At 49.4% G+C, this 5701-nt stretch overlaps 1 non-coding gene across 1 annotated transcript; it reads right to left on the bottom strand.

The window, feature by feature from the left end:
- Positions 1-5260: 5260 nt before the first annotated feature.
- TRNASTOP-UCA (transfer RNA opal suppressor (anticodon UCA)) lies at positions 5261-5347 on the bottom strand. Its single transcript has one exon. It is a non-coding gene; the product is annotated as a tRNA-Sec (tRNA).
- Between the last annotated feature and the right edge of the window lie 354 nt (positions 5348-5701).

The following is a 5701-nucleotide window of genomic DNA, read 5'->3' as shown; positions in this document are numbered from 1 at the left end:
AGCAATGCTGACTTTGAGGTTGGAGATGATGAATGGTGGTCTATGGTGAGATGGCTTAGGCTAGTTAGCAGGGCTAGCAATGATTTCTTTGAGAGGGGAGATGAAGAATGGTGGTCTGTGGTGAGGCGTCTTAGGCTAGCTAGCAGGGCTAGCAATTGTGACTTTGAGAGGGGAGATGATGAATGGTGGTCTATGGTGAGGTGGCTTAGGATAGCTAGCAGGGCTAGCAATTCTGACTTTGGGGGTGGAGATGATGAATGGTGGTCTATGGTGAGATGGCCTAGGCTAGTTAGCTGGGCTAGCAATGCTTGCTTTGAGAGGGGAGGTGATGAATGGTGGTCTGTAGTGGGGTGGCTTAGGCTTGCTAGCAGGGCTAGCAATGCTGACTTCGAGAGGGTAGATGATGAATGGTGGTCTGTGGTTAGGTGGCTTACACTAGCTAGCAGGGCTAGCAATGCTGACCTTGAGAGGGGAGGTGATGAATGGTGGTCTGTGGAGAGGCACCTAGGCTACCTAGCAGGGCCAGCAATGCTGACTTTGAGAGGGGAGGTGATGAATGGTGGTCTGTGGTGAGGTGGCTTAGGCTAGCTAGCAGGGCTAGCAATGCTGACTTTGAGCGTGGAGATGATGAATGGTGGTCTATGGTGAGGTGGCCTGCTGACTTTGAGAGGGTAGATGATGAATGGTGGTCTGTAGTGGGGTGGCTAAGGCTTGCTAGCAGGGCTAGCAATGCTTACTTTGAGAGGGGAGGTGATGAATGGTGGTCTGTAGTGGGGTGGCTTAGGCTTGCTAGCAGGGCTAGCAATGCTGACTTCGAGAGGGTAGATGATGAATGGTGGTCTATGGTGAGATGGCTTAGGCTAGCTAGCAGGGCTAGCAATGCTGACTTTGAGGGTGGAGATGATGAATGGTGTTCTGTGGTGAGGCGCTTAGGCTAGCTAGCAGGGCTAGCAATGCAGACTTTGAGAGGGGGGTGATGAAAGGTGGTCTGTGGTTAGGTGGCTTACACTTGCTAGCAGAGCTAGTAATGCTGACCTTGAGAGGGGAGGTGATGAATGTTGGTCTGTGGAGAGGCGCTTAGGCTACCTAGCAGGGCCAGCAATGCTGACTTTGAGAGGGGAGGTGATGAATGGTGGTCTGTGGTGAGGTGGCTTAGGCTAGCTAGCAGGCCTAGCAATGCTGACTTTGAGCGTGGAGATGATGAATGGTGGTCTATGGTGAGGTGGCCTGCTGACTTTGAGAGGGGAGATGATGAATGGTGGTCTATGGTGAGATGGCTTAGGCTAGCTAGCAGGGCTTGCAATGCTGACTTTGAGAGAGGAGATGATGAATGATGGTCTGTGGTGAGGCGGATTAGGCTAGTTAGCAGGGCTAGCAATGCTTACTTTGAGAGGGGAGAACACGAATGGTGGTCTGTGGTGAGGCAGCTTAGGCTATCTAGCAGGGCTAGTAATTGTGACTTTGAGAGGGGAGATGATGAATGGTGATCTATCATGAGGTGGCTTAGGCTAGCTAGCAGGGCTAGCCATTCTGACTTTGAGAGGGGAGATGATGAATGGTGGTCTATGGTGAGATGGCTTAGTTTAGCCATCAAGGCTAGCAATGCTGACTTTGAGGGTGGAGAGGATGAATGGTGGTCTATGGTGAGGTGCTTAGGCTAGCTAGCAGGACTAGCAATGCTTACTTTGAGAGGGGAGGTGATGAATGGTGGTCTGTAGTGGGGTGGCTTAGGCTTGCTAGCAGGCCTAGCAATGCTGACTTCGAGAGGGTAGATGATGAATGGTGGTCTATGGTGAGATGGTTTAGGCCAGCTAGCAGGACTAGCAATGCTGACTTTGAGAGGGAGATGATGAATGGTGGTCTATGGTGAGATGGCTTAGGTTAGCCATCAGGGATAGCAATGCTGACTTTGAGGGTGGAGAGGATGAATGGTGGTCTGTGGTGGGATGGCTTAGGCTAGCTAGTAGGACTAGCAATGCTGACGTTGAGGGTGGAGATGAAAGGTGGTCTTTTGTGAGGTGGCTTAGGCTAGTTAACAGGGCTAGCAATGCTTACTTTGAGAGGGGAGGTGATGAATGGTGGTCTGTAGTGGGGTGGCTTAGGCTAGCTAGCAGGGCTAGCAATGCTGACTTCGAGAGTGTAGATGATGAATGGTGGTCTATGGTGAGATGGCTTAGGCTAGCTAGCAGGTCTAGCAATGCTGACTTTGAGAGGGGAGATGATGAATGGTGGTCTATGGTGAGATGACTTAGGTTAGCCTTCAGGGCTAGCAATGCTGACTTTGAGGGTGAAGAGGATGAATGGTGGTCTGTGGTGAGATGGCTTAGGCTAGCTAGTAGGACTAGCAATGCTGACGTTGAGGGTGGAGATGAAAGGTGGTCTTTTGTGAGGTGGCTTAGGCTAGTTAGCAGGGCTAGAAATGCTGACTTTGAGAGGAAAGATGATGAATGGTGGTCTATGGTGAGATGGCTTAGGCCAGCTAGCAGGGCTAGCAATGCTGATGTTGAGGGTGGAGTTGAATGGTGGTCTGTGGTGAGGTGGCTTAGGCTAGCTAGTAGGACTAGCAATGCTGACGTTGAGGGTGGAGATGAAAGGTGGTCTTTTGTGAGGTGGCTTAGGCTAGTTAGCAGGGCTAGAAATGCTGACTTTGAGAGGAAAGATGATGAATGGTGGTCTATGGTGAGATGGCTTAGGCCAGCTAGCAGGGCTAGCAATGCTGACTTTGAGAGGGGAGATGATGAATGGTGGTCTATGGTGAGATGGCTTAGGTTAGCCTTCAGGGCTAGCAATGCTGACTTTGAGGGTGAAGAGGATGAATGGTGGTCTGTGGTGAGATGGCTTAGGCTAGCTAGTAGGACTAGCAATGCTGACGTTGAGGGTGGAGATGAAAGGTGGTCTTTTGTGAGGTGGCTTAGGCTAGTTAACAGGGCCTGCAATACTTACTTTGAGAGGGGAGGTGATGAATTGTGGTCTGTAGTGGGGTGGCTTAGGCTAGCTAGCAGGGCTAGCAAAGCTGACTTCGAGAGTGTAGATGATGAATGGTGGTCTATGGTGAGGTGGCTTAGGCTAGCTAGCAGGGCTAGCAATGCTGAGTTTGAGAGGGGAGATGAAGAATGGTGGTCTATGATGAGATGACTTAGGCTAGATAGGAGGGCTAGCAACGCTGACTTTGAGGGCAGAGAAGATGAATGGTGGTCTGTGGTGAGATGGATTAGGCTAGCTAGTAGGACTAGCAATGCTGATGTTGAGGGTGGAGTTGAATGGTGGTCTGTGGTGAGGTGGCTTAGGCTAGCTAGCAGGGCTAGCAATGCTGACTTTGAGAGGGGAGATGACGAATGGTGGTCTATAGCCAGATGGCTTATGCTAGTTAGCAGGGCTAGAAATGCTGACTTTGAGAGGGGAGATGATGAATGGTGGTCAATGGTCAGATGGCTTAATCTAGTTAGCATTGCTAGCAATGCTGACTTTGAGAGGGGGAGATGATGAATGGTGGTCTATGGTGAGGTGGCTTAGGCTAGCTAGCAGGACTAGCAATGCTGACCTTGAGAGGGGAGATGATGAATGATGGTCTGTGGTGAGGCGGATTAGGCTAGCTAGCAGGGCTAGCAATTTTGACTTTCAGAGGGGAGATGATGAATGTTGGCCTATGGTGAGGTGGTTTAGGCTAGCTAGCAGGGCTAGCAATGCTGACTTTGAGGATGGAGATGATGAATGGTGGTCTATGGTGAGATGGCTTAGGCTAGTTAGCAGGGCTAGCAATGCTTATTTTGAGAGGGGAGATGACGAATGGTGGTCTGTGGTGAGGCGGCTTAGGCTAGCTAGCAATGCTAGCAATTGTGACTTTGAGAGGGGAGATGATGAATGGTGGTCTATGGTGAGGTGGCTTAGGCTAGTTAGCAGGGCTAGCAATGCTGACATTGAGGTTGGAGATGATGAATGGTGGTCTATGGTGAGATGGCTTAGGCTAGTTAGCAGGGCTAGCAATGCTTTCTTTGAGAGGGGAGATGATGAATGGTGGTCTGTGGTGAGATGGCTTAGGCTAGCTAGCAGGGCTAGCACTGCTGATTTGAGCGTGGAGATAATGCATGGTGGTCTATGGTGAGTTGGCTTAGGCTAGTTAGCAGGGCTAGCAATGCTGACTTTGAGAGAGGAGATGATGAATGATGGGCTGTGGTGAGGCGGATTAGGCTAGCTAGCAGGGCTAACAATTCTGACTTTCAGAGGGGAGATGATGAATGTTGGCCTATGGTGAGGTGGCTTAGGCTAGCTAGCAGGGCTAGCAATGCTGACATTGAGGTTGGAGATGATGAATGGTGGTCTATGGTGAGATGGCTTAGGCTAGTTAGCAGGGCTAGCAATGCTTTCTTTGAGAGGGGAGATGATGAATGGTGCTCTGTGGTGAGGCGGCTTAGGCTAGCTAGCAGGGCTAGCAATTGTGACTTTGAGAGGGGAGATGATGAATGGTGGTCTATGGTGAGGTGGTTTAGGATAGCTAGCAGGGCTAGCAATGCTGACTTTGAGGGTGGAGATGATGAATGGTGGTCTATGGCGAGATGGCCTAGGCTAGTTAGCAGGGCTAGCAATGCTTACTTTGAGAGGGGAGGTGATGAATGGTGGTCTATGGTTAGATGGCTTAGGCTAGCTAACAGGGCTAGCAATGCTGACTTTGAGGGTGGAGATGATGAATGATGGTCTGTGGTGAGATGGCTTAGGCTAGCTAGTAGGACTAGCAATGCTGATGTTGAGGGTGGAGTTGAATGGTGGTCTGTGGTGAGGTGGCTTAGGCTAGCTAGCAGGGCTTGCAATGCTGACTTTTAGAGGGGAGATGATGAATGGTAGTCTATAGTGAGGTGGCTTAGGCTAGCTAGCAGGGCTAGCAACGCTGACTTTGAGGGTGGAGATGATGAATGGTGGTCTATGGTGAGCCCATGCAGTATCATCAGACATTGTTTGTGCAGGCAAAAACAGTGTATTCCCAGGAGGAGTAAGGGGGTGTGACCACATAGGTTATATCAAAGGGGGCCTGGTTATTTGCATTGTCAAAAAAAGTTAAAAGTGAAATCACATTGCTAATCCCCTGAAAAGGTGCTGCCTTCCTGTGCATCATCAGAAGAACTGCTGGCACCGCATGCTGTTAATCACTAGAGATGGGTATTTATGATTGGTACAATTCTTTTTTCTGTGATATAAATCCAGGCACTAAATGATTACCATGGACCCAAGATAAAAATGCTGATCACAGGAAAAAGAAACACATATCCGTCCAGAAGGTGGAATTGAACCACTCTGTCGCTAAACAGCTACAGGTTTGAAGCCTGCACCCCAGACCACTGAGGCTCATCCGGGCAGTGGTGGAGCAGAACAACACCATATATATGTCACCTGTAAACAGTATCTCTCACTAATAGAGTGAGAAAGAAGCCGTTTGAACTGAATTAAACTCAGTTTCTGCTTCAGGTTTGGGGACATCCATTATTGATAACCTTAACTGTCCTGATTTGATAGAAAAAAATCAAGGAAAACGACGCCACTACTTGTATGTAAATCACTGCATGGACTTCTGGGTAACTTGGAAGGAGCTGCAGCTTCCTTGTATGATGTGCTCAAAGTACAGGCAATACATTCTTCACATGTGGCGATGCTGGCAGTGCTTTGAAATCCCTGAGCTTATCCGTGGAATTATCTATGAACTGATTTATGT

The sequence above is a fragment of the Ambystoma mexicanum genome, chromosome 13, assembly GCF_040938575.1.
Source record: "Ambystoma mexicanum isolate Mex_15411 chromosome 13, UKY_AmexF1_1, whole genome shotgun sequence".
Taxonomy (NCBI): Eukaryota; Metazoa; Chordata; class Amphibia; order Caudata; family Ambystomatidae; genus Ambystoma; species Ambystoma mexicanum.
Note: the sequence above shows the minus strand (reverse complement) of the source record. Positions and strands in the feature narration are given on the sequence as shown.